Source organism: Oryctolagus cuniculus, chromosome 4 (assembly GCF_964237555.1).
Source record: "Oryctolagus cuniculus chromosome 4, mOryCun1.1, whole genome shotgun sequence".
Taxonomy (NCBI): Eukaryota; Metazoa; Chordata; class Mammalia; order Lagomorpha; family Leporidae; genus Oryctolagus; species Oryctolagus cuniculus.
The window spans coordinates 144,716,348-144,730,293 of NC_091435.1; the positions used below are offsets into that span (position 1 = coordinate 144,716,348).

General features: G+C 43.6%; 1 protein-coding gene across 7 annotated transcripts in view; it reads right to left on the minus strand.

Moving 5' to 3' along the window:
- The window catches only part of NCK1 (NCK adaptor protein 1), an 88,504-nt gene that overhangs the window by 45,663 nt on the left and 28,895 nt on the right, over window positions 1-13,946 (minus strand). The window lies entirely within an intron of this gene.

Consider the following 13,946-nt stretch of genomic DNA (forward strand, 5'->3'; position numbering starts at 1 on the left):
AAAGCACCTGGAAAGCAGCAAATGATGGCTCAAGCACTTGAGTCCCTGCCACCCACAAGGAAGACCAAGATAGAGCTCCAGGCTTTGGCCTGACCCAGCCCTGGCTGTAAGACCATTTGCAGAGTGAGCCAACAGATCGAAGATCTCTCTCTCCCCCTCTTCCAAATAACCAAGTCTTTTAAAAAAGATTTCATATTTTGGAACATTTTGGATTTCAGATTTTTTTGATTAGGGACATTCAACCTGTAGTGGTATGAAACAATGTTCAAGAAATACTAAGTGAGGGGCCGGCGCGCAGGTGTAATGGGTAAAGCCACCGCCTGCAGTGCCATTACCCCATAATGCTGGCTCCATGCTCGTTATAATTCTATTTAGAAAAGAACTCCTATTCCATATGTTTGCATATCCATTAAAAGTTCTGGGAAGATATACATCAAACTGTAAACAGTGATAACCTCAATTAGTAGTAAGACAGGTGAAGTTCCACTTTCCACTCCATAGATAAGTTTGAAAATTTCACCATCATTATACATTACTTAACTCTTCTAAAATGTACTATAAAAAGGAAGAAACCAATCTAAAAGTTAGCTATTAAGAAACATAGGAGGCGCCAGCGCCGCGGCTCAGTAGGCTAATCCTCCGCCTAGTGGCGCCAGCACACGGAGTTCTAGTCCCGGTCGGGGCACTGGATTCTGTCCCGGTTGCCCCTCTTCCAGGCCAGCTCTCTGCTGTGGCCAGGGAGTGCAGTGGAGGATGGCCCAAGTGCTTGGGCCCTGCACCCCATGGGAGACCAGGAGAAGCACCTGGCTCCTGCCTTCGGATAGGCGCGGTGCGCTGGCCACAGCAACCATTGGAAGGTGAACCAACAGCAAAGGAAGACCTTTGTCTCTCTCTCACTGTCCACTCTGCCTGTCAAAAAAAAAAAAAAAAAAAAGAAAGAAAGAAAGAAAGAAAGAGAAAAAGAAAAAGAAAAAGAAAACATAGGAGGGGCCAGCACTGTGGTATACCAGGTAAAGCCAGTGCCTGCAGTGCTGGCAACCCATACGGGCACTGGTTAGAGTCCCAGCTGCTCCACTTCCAATCCAACTCTCTGCTGTGGCCTGGGAAAGCAATGGAGCCCAAGTCCTTGGGCCCCTGCACCTGCATGGGAGACCCAGAGAAAAGTTCCTGGCTCCTGGCTTCAGACTGGCCCTGCTCTGGCTGTTGTAGCCGTTTGGGGAGTGAACCAGCAGATGGAAGATCTCTTTCTCTCTGTCTCTGCCTCTCTGTAACTCTGCCTTTCAAGTAAATAAATAACCTTAAAAAAATAATAAAGAAGAAGAAACATGGGAAAAGGAGGAGTGGAAAAGATATGCAAGGAAAGTAAGCAGATACAAAACTAGATTTGCTTTAAACTAGAATCACCAAAAAGTGTTTAGCACAGCAGTTAAGATGTCACTTGGGACACCCACATCAAAGATCAGAGCTCCACTTTCAGTTTCAGCTTCCTGCTAATGCACAATGGGGAGGCATCAGGTGATGCCTCGAGTACTTGGATCCCTATGACTCACATGTGAGACCTGGATGGAGTCCCATTTTTCCAGCTTTGGCCTGGCCCAGGCCTGGTTGGCTGCTGCAGGCATTTGCAGAGGGAACCAGCTGGTAGAAGCTCTCTCTCTCCACCTCTTTTCCTCTGATTTTCAAGTAAAATTAAAATGCTTAAAACCCACTTGTAACTTTCCTTGTATGACCACTTCTTCAGTTAAACACATGATAAAAGAACTTGAGGGGCCGGCAATGTGGCTTAGCTGGTAAAGCCACCACCTGCAGTGCTGGCATCCTATATGGGCACTGGTTAGAGTTCCAGCTGCTCCACTTCTGATCCAGCTCTCTGCTATGGCCTGGGAAAGCAGTAGAAGATGGCCAAGTCCTTGAGCCCCTGCATCCGTGTGGGAGACCCGGAAGAAGCTCCTGGATCCTGGCTTCGGATCAGCTCAGCTCTGGCCATTGCGGCCACCTGGGGAGTGAACCAGCAGAATGGAAGATTCTCTCTCTGCCTCTCCTTCTCTCTGTGTAACTCTTTCAAACAAATAAATAAATCTTTAAAAATTTTTTTTGAAAATACGTAACTTTAAAACAAGAATCACAGTGAGATGAGATACATACACTACCAGAAGGGAAGGGCAGCAATTGAGGTCAGTTAAGGAAACAATGATGTAGCCCGTCTCATGCATAATCAGACAATCAAGAGTTGAGTGATGGATAACAAGAACACCTGCACTATTTTAACAGTCCTTTCTTTTACTCTCTTTTAACCTAATTCAATTTTTATAAATTAAATATGAAGTAATTCCACTTTAATCCAGCCCAGAACACTGAATATAAAGGTAGTCCATTAATATTCTACTTTCATCTACTAAAACATCAAGTCCATGTTTCTAACTACACTCACAATATTTGCACTTGGATGCTCCTTGAGTCTTGTTCTTGATTTCATGAACTGGATTCACTTTTTTTTTTTTTTTTTTTTTTTGAAAGGCAGAGTGGACAGTGAGAGAGAGAGAGACAGAGAGAAAGGTCTTCCTTTTTGCCGTTGGTTCACCCTCCAATGGCCGCCGCGGCCGGAGCACCACGCTGATCCGATGGCAGGAGCCAGGTGCTTCTCCTGGTCTCCCATGCAGGTGCAGGGCCCAAGCACTTGAGCCATCCTCCACTGCACTCCTAGGCCACAGCAGAGAGCTGCCCTGGAAGAGGGGCAACAGGGACAGAATCCTGACTCCCTGACCGGGACTAGAACCCGGTGTGCCAGCGCCACAGGTGGAGGATTAGCCTATTGAGCCGTGGCACCGGCCACATCCATTCTTTTTTTAAAGGCAGCACCTTCTTTCAAGATTCATTTATTTATATGAAAGGCGGAGCCACAGAGAGACAGAGGCAGAGAGAGAGAGAACAGTCTTCCATCTACTGGTTACTCCCCAAATGGCTGCAACAGCTGGAGCAGGGCCGATTTAAAGCTAGGAACCAGGAGTGCCCCCTCTGCCCCACTCCCCGCAAGGTCCCCAGGACCGGGGCCATCCTCTGCTGCTATCCTAGGCCACAGCAGAGAGCTGGATTGGAAGCAGAGCAGCTGAAATCCGAACTGACACCTATGTGGGGCGCCAGCACTGCAGGCAGTGTGGCCTCACCTGCTATGTCACAGTGCCGGCCCCTGGATTCACATCCTTTTGTCCCTGTGTCCACACACCTGGCATCTGAGACCATGAGTTTTACAAACCCTTGTCTAATTTCTACCTGATATCAACTGTTGGATTTCCCTTACAAAATCTTAACTGCTGACTGTGATTCTCAATGGCTGCTTGCTGTGCTCTGATTAAACCAACATCAATGGACCTCAGACTAGATAGAAGTCTCTGGTTATAGTACTCACATCCTTCTTGCCATTCTTCTTGGACTTATTTCCTGATCTCAATCTGTTTTTTAAACTCAGCTCCAATGTGATTTCCAAACTAGACCTGTACACAATCACTGTTCATACTCTTTGTCTTTTCTTGATCTGAATAAGACCCAAGTCTGAATTTGAAAACTCAATTTTTTCAATATGTCAATAAGAACAACATGAAACTTACTGTTCTAGATACCTTTAAAAGTTACACCATTCCCTGGGCAGGGATCAACAGATTAAGTTGGAGAACACCCACAGGCTTAAGATCAGAGGTTTGCATTCTCTCACAAGGACTGGAAATTGTTTGTTTGTTTGTTTTTTTTAATCAGGTATTAGCCTAGCATTTCCTGTAAAATAAGCCTTTAAAGTATTATCCTTACTTTATAAAGTATGATTCATAGGCTAAAAGGTTAAAATGGTTTTTCGATCTTGGAAAGCAACTAGTGGAAAATGAAAGTCAAATACATGTGCTTTTCACTTCTCCATGTACTTTCAATTACCATGTTGCCTCCTACAGAACAGAAAAGGAGTGCACACAGAAACCACCAAATGTTCCCCACTAGTGCCTCCAATGTTAAAGGCTAGCTCCCCTGGGTAGCGCTCTTGGGAGGTAGTGAAATCTTTAGGAGGTAAGGGCTAGTGGGAGATCCTTAGGTCACTGGGGGCATGTCTATGGAAAGCAGTTCTCAAGGAGAGGGTTGTACAAGAGGCGCAGCCTTTTCTGCTTCCTGGCTCACCACACAATTTCCTCCTGTTATACTCTACCATCCCCATCCACCAATGGGTCTCTCACCAGGGCCAAAGCCATTTGGAAATTGAAGCTCTAAAATTACATCAATTCATAAGTACCTTGTCTCAAGTATTATATTAACAAAAAAGTAATACGAGCAGTGATTCTCAAAAGTTTTGGCGTCAAAGATCTCTTTCCACTTAAAAATTGAGAATTCCAAAGACTTTGCTTATGTAAGTTATATCTTCCAATATTTATCATAAGAATTAAAACTGAGAAACTGCAAGGACATTTACTAATTCAATTAAAAATAATCATAAATACCAAACATTTTAGCATTTAATGAAATAATTCTATTTAAAAAAAAAACCATTGGTGAAAAGAAAATATTAAAATTTTGCAAATATTTAATGTCTGACTTAAAACAAGTATTTATCATATTTGTTTCTACATTTCATGTACTGCAATATATAATTTGGTAGAAATATATGAAAAAGCTTGGCCTCACACAGGTATGTGGTTGGAAAAAGGAAGAACATTTTAAAAGTATCTTCAGATAGCTAGAGATATTCTTACCAACACAGAAACTAAAACTGTATTAATGAACTTTTTACACTGCAAAATTCATTGGTCTAAGTATTTTTAATTCTGGGGAAGATGGGAGTAAACCCATTGTAACTCCTCTACGTGATTATAAATAACACTTCTGGAAAAAAACAAAGAGCAACTGCCTAAGGAATCTGAAGATTGTAAATAATAAGCAGATTGGGGAGGGAATTCTAATTTCAAAAAGACCAATACAGTAGTGATACATTTTATTACCACCTTCCCCTACACCACTTTTTTCCCTTCGCTTTACCCAAAGGCAGAGAGAACAGGAAATTTTACAGTGGGTGAAATCACAAAGAAAAAAAGAAAACAAATCACAAGACCTCAAAAGCTCATTTGGCCAAAAAGGAAAAAAAGGCTTTTTGGGAGCACAGAGTGTGGGTTAAATCTCTGGAGCAACTTTTTTTTTTTTTTTCTTTTTTCCCTGTTCTCAGACCAGCCTCAGGTGTGGATCTGCACTACTGCCACAATGGTGGAGATGTCATGTACATTAGGACCCCAAGAGGGGCCAGCTTTGTGGCATAGGGGTAAAAGCTGCCTCCTGCCATGCCGGCATTCCACGTGTGTGTGTCTTGGCTGCTCCAAGTCCAATCAAGCTCCCTGCTGGTGGCCTGAGAAGAACAGCAGAAAATGGCTTAAATACTTGGGCCCTTGCACCCACGTGGGAAACCTCAGATAAGCTCCTGGCTCCTGGCTTTGGCCTTGCCCACACTGGCCCTTGCGACCATTTAGGGAGTGGCCCAGCAGACGGAAGAGCTCTGTCTCTCCCTTTCTCTGATTCTGATTTTCCAATAAATAAATCTTAAAAAAAAAAAAAAAAAAAAGCCACAACAGAAAATTTATTCCTTTAAAGATAGCAAACAGAAAAGGAGATCAGGAGCTACAAAGGGGCAGAGAGGCAATCCAATAATTTTTCCTCTTCTACCACTTCACCATTAAGGTAGGTACAGTTATGCCCAGAACAAAGCAAAGGATATGGGAGACTGAAACTCCAAGAGAACCCAATCTTCCTAGCTAGAGAAACCAGAGAATATGGAGAATATTCCCATGAGAAAAGAGTTGGCGTGAGTAACCCATAACAATGACTCTCTCTTTGACCCAACTGTAGTAAAGCTCCTCTGGGCCCTCTTCTCAAGGAGGCCTCAACTTCGGTCTATAAAATTCAGACCTTCAGAACAAATGATTTTGTCCACCACCTTCCTTCCCCATTCCCCCTCCACACACCCTAATAAACCTGAATAAACACTACCATAGTTACTAAGGGCTCAAGGCCACATCCCTAAGATGAGGCTTCCATTCCCCTTAAGTTCTTTGCCTGAGAAAGCTCAACTCTGCCAGGAGAAGTTATTGCTTCTTCCAGACAAAATCTGGTGGTAGGCAAATAGAGGCCTCTGAAGCCCCTCTTAAGAAAGGTACAATAGAAAGCTTGCAATTATAATCCTTTCTCTACTCCTTTGTGATATAAGTCTTCTAGGGTTCACAACTGTCTTCTCCAGAACTTGAAAGCTATCTCTTTGAAATGCAAACAATTAAGGAGATAACTTTTGCTTCTGCTGCCAGTCTTTGTGGGAGGTAAGGGCCTAACTTGGACCACTGCCTCCTGTCAAAAAGATGTTTGTTTTTCCTCCAGATAAGCAGCAAATAACAAGGACAAATAACCTAGATACATGGACCAAGCTTTCTTATCACCACTTAGCACCTTTTCCTTGGCAACCCTCAACCTTTTTTTTTTTTTTTTTTTAATGGAAAAGCAAAGGAATTACAATAGCTAACATAATTTTGAAATGGAAGGACATTGGAGGACTCATATTACCTGATCTCTCAATCCTAACTACAGGCTCACTAAACCACAATGAAGACTGTGAGCAGTGCCTACATGAACAGAGTTCAAAAACAGACCCACACAAATACTACCACCTTATTTTTGACAAAGGTAAAATGACAATTCAATGGAGGACAGCCCCTTCAACAACTGGTGAAAAACTGGCTATCCATATGGAGAAAAGTGAACCTGGACCTAAACTTCTTATTTTAAACAAATTTAACACGAAATAGTTACAGACTTAACAGCAAAGCTGCAGGGGCCAGCGCTGTGGCTCACTAGGTTAATCCTCCACCTGCGGTGCACCCGGCATCCCAGATGGGTGCCGGATTCTAGTCCCAGTTGCTCCTCTTCCAGTCTAGCTCTCTGCTGTGGCCCGGGAGGGCAGTGGAGGATGGCCCAAGTGCTTGGGCCACTGCACCCGCATGGGAGACCAGGAAGAAGCACCTGGCTCCTGGCTTCAGATCGGCGCAGCGCCAGCCATAGTGGCCATTTGGGGAGTGAACCAACGGAAGGGAGACCTTTCTCTCTCTAACTCTACCTGTCAAAAAAAAAAAAAAAAAAAAAAAACTGTAAAACTTGGGCCAGTGTTGTGACACACCAGGTTAAGCCACTACTTGTGACATATCAGTGTGCCAGTTCAAGTCATGACTATGCCGCTTCTGACCAACTGCTTATTAATGTGCCTGAGCAGGCAGCAGATGATGGCCCAAGTACTTGGCCTCTGTCACCCATGTGAAAGACCCAGATGGAGTTCCTGGTCCCAGCTCTGGAAGTTGCAGCCATTTAAGGAGTGAATCGGCACTTGGAAGCTCTCTCTCCCTCTGGCATTCTGCCTTTCAAATAAATTAATCTTAAAAAAAAAAAAAAACTATAAAATTTTAAGAACACATAGAAAATCATTGTGGCCTTGGATTAAAAAGAGCTCATAATACTACATTAAAAGCATTATCTATAAAAGAAAAAAGTGATAAATTAGATTTTATCAAAATATAAACTTTAGGGCCTATGTTGTGGCGTAGCATGTAAAGCCACTGCCTGCAACACTGGCATCCCATATGGGCCCTGGTTTCTGGCTACTCCACTTCTGATTCAGCTCCCTGTTAATGGGAAAAGCAGGGGATGATGGCTTAAGTCTTTGGGTCCCTGCCACTCACATGGGAGACCCTTATGAAACTCCTGGCTCCAGCCTGGCACAGCCCTGACTGTTGAGATGATCTGGGGAGTGAACTAGCAGATGGAAGATATATCTCCCTCCCTCCCTCTCTCTGTCTTTCCCTTTCACTCTGTAACTCTTTCAAATAAATAAACATACCTTTTTAAAAAAAATGGAAAAAATTGCCCTGAAAAGAAAAAGATAAACTACAGACTGGGAGAAAATATTTATAAATCACATATCTGACATAGGACTTATACCTACAATATGTAAAGAATTCTAAAAACTTGACAATATAGGGAGGCATTTGGCCAAGTGGCAAAGAATGGCTGGGAAGCCTGGGTTCAAGACCCAGCTCTGCTCTCAATCCCAGCTTCCTGTTAACGCTCACACTGGGCAGCAGCAGGCTGATGGCTCAAGTATTTGGTCCCTACTATCCACAAGGAAGACTTGGGTTGGGGTTCCCAGTTCCCAGTTTCAGCCTGCTCCAGCCTTGACTATTGTGGGTACGAGTGTACCTGTCTCTGGCCTCTCAAATAAACTCAACAAAAAGAAAACAAGCAACCCAATTTAAAGTAAGCAAAGTATTTGAAAAGATACTTCACAAAAGAAGATACACAGATAGCATATAAGCATATGGAAGTCTTCAGTATCATTATTTATTACAAAAATGCAAAGTAAAACCACATAATGATACCACTACACAGCTATTAAATGGCAGAGAGGGAGGGTGGGAGGGAGGAGTGGGAGTTGAAAGACAGAAAAAAGAAACTGACCATACCAGGTGCCGATGAGGATGCAGAACAACTGGAACTCAATACACTGGTGGTAGGAAAGTAAAATAATACAGCCACTGTGGCAACAGGTTGGCAGTTTCTTGTAAATTATTTATTTATTTATTTGACAGGCAGAGTGGACAGTGAGAGAGAGAGAGAGAGAGAGACAGTGAGAAAGGTCTTCCTTCCATTCGTTCACTCCCCAAATGGCCGCTACGGACGGTGCCGAAGTCAGGAGCCAGGTGCTTCTTCCTGGTCTCCCATGCGGATGCAGGTCCCAAGCACTTGGGCCATCCTCCACTGCCTTCCTGGGCCACAGCAGAGAGCTGGACTGGAAGAGGAGCAACCGGGACAGAATCCGGCACCCTGACAAGGACTAGAACCCGGGGAGCTGGCCCAGGCAGAGGATTAGCCTATTGAACTGCGGTGCCGGCCCAGTTTCTTGTAAATTTAAATACATACCAACTAACCATATGATCCAGCAATTTCATTCCTGGATATTTACCAAAGTGAAGCAAATCCATGTGTTCACCTAAAAGCCTATATTTGAATGTTTATAGCAGCTCTATTTACAATCACCAAAAACTGGAAACTCAAATGCCCTTTAAAAGTGGAGTAGATAAATGGATAAACAAACTATGACTGATCCATACTACAGGCTACTACTCAGAAATAAAAAGGAGTAAGCATGAAACATCATGTGCTTAGTGAAAAAGCATACTCAAAGGCGATATATGACATTCCAGAAAAGCCAAAACTACAAAGGCAGATAAAATATGTCAGCAATCATCACAGGTAAATTGGTGGAGGAAGGGTTTGACTACAAAGCAGGAAGAAATTATTTTTTCTTCAAAGGGAATGATGGAACTGTTCTGTATTTAGATGGCAGTAGTCAAGCTAAGTATGTGTCAAATCTCATTCACACCTAAAAGTGTGAGTCTTACTTTATGTAAACAGAGCAAAAAACATTCATTGATGTGTCTTTTGCGAATAAATCTGTTTTTAATCTACTCATGATACCACTGTATAATTACAAAATATAGTGACTGAATTGTGCAGATCTTTCAAATGTTTACATGTTATACAATACTACCAAATTTCTTGCAGCCTCTGAAATCCATAGTAAAAAAGGAAATTAACAACCTAATATTCAGGAATTATTTTGGCTGTGTAGAACTCATAAAAAATCCACTTTAGTAACCCTTAGATGCAAATGATACCATACCAAATCCCTAAAACACAGTTTTTCCCAATCTTTCACAAATTCATCAGTTGTAGCTATTAGTAACACTATTTGTCAAATCATTTAATCAATCATTTGTAAACTCCAAGGTACGGTACTGTTTATACATGTGTGGATAAAGATAACCATGACCCTTCTGGCAAACCAGTTGTTATATTCAGGAAAAATAAGAGCTAAATGTTTTAGTAAATAGAAAAAATAAATTTTTTTTTTGACAGGCAGAGTGGACAGTGAGAGAGAGAGACAGAGAGAAAGGTCTTCCTTTTTGCCGTTGGTTCACCCTCCAAAGGCCGCCGCAGCCAGCGCACTGCGGCTGGTGTATCGCACTGATCCGAAGCCAGGAGCCAGGTGTTTCTCCTGGTCTCCCATGAGGGTGCAGGGCCCAACTACTTGGGCCATCCTCCACTGCACTCCCGGGCCACAGCAGAGAGCTGGCCTGGAAGAGGGGCAACCGGGACAGAATCTGGCACCCTGACCGGGACTAGAACCCGGTGTGCCGGCGCCGCAAGGCGGAGGATTAACCTAGTGAGCCGCGGCGCCGGCCGAAAAAATTTCTAATGAGAAATCTCTGATGCTACCAGAAATGCAATTTTGAAATCTTCTGCAGTTAACACATAACTTCACAATTTCCTGTTTCTGATAAGAATCAGCTAAGTAACAATACCCAAGTGACTAAGTCCGGAAGTTTGGCTGAGGTGCAGATCTCTCAGTAAACAATAAAGGGGAGGAAGCAATCCTCAAATAACTAACTTCAATATACCATAAGTAATGTGAAAGGATAAGTAAATGCATAAGATAATACTGTTCTGCTCGACTTTTTTTAAAACAAAGATTTATTTATTTATTTATTTATTTATTTATTTGAAACTCAGTTACAGAGATGGAGAGAGGGAGGGAGGAAAGGAGGGGGAAGGAGGGGGGAGGGGGAAGCAGCGAGGGGGGGGAGGGAGAGAGATAGAGAGAGGTCTTCCATCTGCTGTTTCACTCCTCAATTGGCCGCAATGGCCAGAGCTGCGTTGATAGGAAGCCAGGAGCTTCTTATGGGTCTCCTACACCAGTGCAGGGGCCCAAGAACTTGGACCATCTTTTACTGCTTTCACAGGCCATAGCAGAGAGCTGGATTGCAAGTGGAGCAGGCGGGTCTCCAACTGGCACCCATATGGATGCCAGCACTGCAGGCAGCGGATTAACCTGCTATACCAAAGCATACGCCCCTGACTTTAAGGACTAGTTACCTTGTGAAGTAATTTCAATTGTTAAACACACACACACACACAAATTGTTAAACACTCTTTTTAATGGAAAACAAAAAAAAAAAACTTATGCAACAACTTCCCCCACTAAGAAAATGGAAACAGGCCAGTCAGAAATAAAGCCTACTGGCCAGTGCCGCGGCTCACTAGGCTAATCCTCCGCCTTGCGGCGACGGCACACCGGGTTCTAGTCCCAGTCGGGGCACCGGATTCTGTCCCGGTTGCCCCTCTTCCAGGCCAGCTCTCTGCTGTGGCCTGGGAGTGCAGAGGAGGATGGCCCAAGTGCTTGGGCCCTGCACCCCATGGGAGACCAGGAGAAGCACCTGGCTCCTGCCATCGGATCAGCGCGATGCGCCGGCCGCAGCACACCAGCCGTGGCGGCCATTGGAGGGTGAACCAACTGCAAAAGGAAGACCTTTCTCTCTGTCTCTCTCTCTCTCTCACTGTCCACTCTGCCTGTCAAAAAAATAAATAAAAAATAAAGCCTACTAAAAATCAAACTGTGTGGGAGGTTTTATTTTTTTAAATATTGTTACATAAAATACCATTTAATTCTACCCACTTTTGGAAAAATCAGTTTGAAACACCAATATGAGAAAGCACAAAAATATAACAAAAACAAAAGTACTATGCATACCAAAATTCACTCATTTATTCACTCCACAGTTGTTCACTGAGTAATTACTATAGACTATGAGGAGACTGAGTCAAGGAACAATAAAGAAAATCATTTCAAGCAAAAATCTTGCTCTCAAAATAAACCTCAACTATAATTCTATTTCTTCAACAAACTTATTAATGGTTTCTATATAGAAGGCATTACTCCCTATATAATTATTTTGTCAGGCTTCACAAAGTTTTACTTATTACCCCTCTGAATTTCGATACACTAACCTAGATTACATTAAGAACATATCACCATTCTATAATTTGAAGAATATTACAGTTTATATTACTGCAGTAGAGAGCCATTATTTGTCACCACTAAAGTGAAGTCATAAATACTCTTGCTGAATTATGAGCAGATAATTATGGTATAAACCACCAACAATGAAAAAGTACATCACAATGAAGAACTTAATGTCTTAATTAACATAACAAACATGTAAGCACATTAACTGATCAAATCCTTATTGTACTGTACAGCAATTAAACATAAATGGGCTTATAATGAAGTGTAATTATATTTTAAAGTTATTTTAATATTTTGGTAAAATAAATGTTATGGATTGAATTGTGTCCCTCAAAAATTCATACACTGAAGTTCTAATCCTCAGTACTGCAGAATGGGACTGTATTTGGACATGGGATATTCCAAGAATTAACTGAAATAAAATGAGGTCATTAGGGTGGGCCCCAATCCAATATAACAGGTGTCCCTATAAAAGGAGACATGGACACAGAGGGAACACCATGTGAAGACAGGCAGAAGATGGCCATCTAATAGCCCAGAAGAGGCCTAAGAAAAATCAATCCCATTGACACCTTATGACAGGCTTTCCAGCCTCCAGAATTGTGAAAAAAATAATTTCTACTGTTTAAGCCACCCAGTCTATAGTACTTTGTTAAGATAGCCCTAGCAAACTTATACAATATACATAAAAATTACAATATGAACCATTTTCAGGTATACAGTTCCATGGCATTAGGTACATTAATGTTGCTGTGAAGCCATCACCACCACCTAGCTCCAGAACAATTTTCATCTGCAAAACTGGGACTCTGTACCAATTAGACAGTAACTCCATATATATACCAAATACACACACACACACACACACACACACCAAAACAAGGGCACTTTAAAAAATCTTTGGAAAGTTGAAATTAAAAGTTTCAATGCATTCGGTGCCGCGGCTCACTAGGCTAATCCTCCGCCTGCGGTGCAGGCACACCGGGTTCTATTCCTGGTTGGGGCGCCCGATTCTGTCCTGGTTGCTCCTCTTCCAGTCCAGCTCTCTGCTGTGGCCCAGGAGGGCACTGGAGGATGGCCCAGGTCCTTGGGCCCTGCACCTGCATGGGAGACCAGGAGGAAGCACCTGGCTCCTGGCTTTGGATAGGCGGGGCACGCCAGCTGCAACATGCCAGCGGTAGCGGCCACTTGGGAGGTGAACCAACGGAAAAAGGAAGACCTTTCTTTCTCTCTCTCTCTCTAACTCTGCCTGTAAAAAAATAAAAAAGTTTCAATGCAAAAATTCTGAAATCTATGCATAGTTTTTCCATAATACATATTTTCTATGAACTCTTTTTGAAGATTTATTATTTGAAAGTCAGAGTTACACAGAGGGGAGGGAAGGAGGGGGAGAGAAGGAGGGAGGGAGAGAGGAAAAGGGAGGGAGGGAGAGGGAGAGGGGGGAGAGGGAGGGGGGGGAGAGAGAAAGAGAGAGAGAAAGAGAGAGAGAGAGAGAAAGAGAAACACACTTCTACCCACTGGTTCACTCCCCAATTGGCCACAACAGCCAGAGCTGGGCCAATCCAAAGCTAGGAGGCAGGAGCTTCTTCCTGGTCTTGGGTGCTGGGGCCCAACCACTTGGGCCATCTTCCATTGCTTTCCCAGGCCATAGCAGAGAGCTGGATCAGAAGTGGAGCAGCTGGGACTCTAACCAGTGCCCATATGGGATGCCAGCACTGCAGGCAGTGGCTCTACCTGCTACACCACAGCATGGACCCCTCTGAACTTTTTGAAGACTTTACACAATAAATAAGAATAGGGGCCGGCGCACCGGCTCATTAGGCTAATCCTCCACCTTGCGGCACTGGCACACCGGGTTCTAGTCCCGGTCGGGGCGCCAGATTCTGTCCCAGTTGCCCCTCTTCCAGGCCAGCTCTCTGCTGTGGCCAGGGAGTGCAGAGGAGGATGGCCCAAGTGCTTGGGCCCTGCACCCCATGGGAGACCAGGAGAAGCACCTGGCTCCTGCCATCGGATCAGCGCGGTG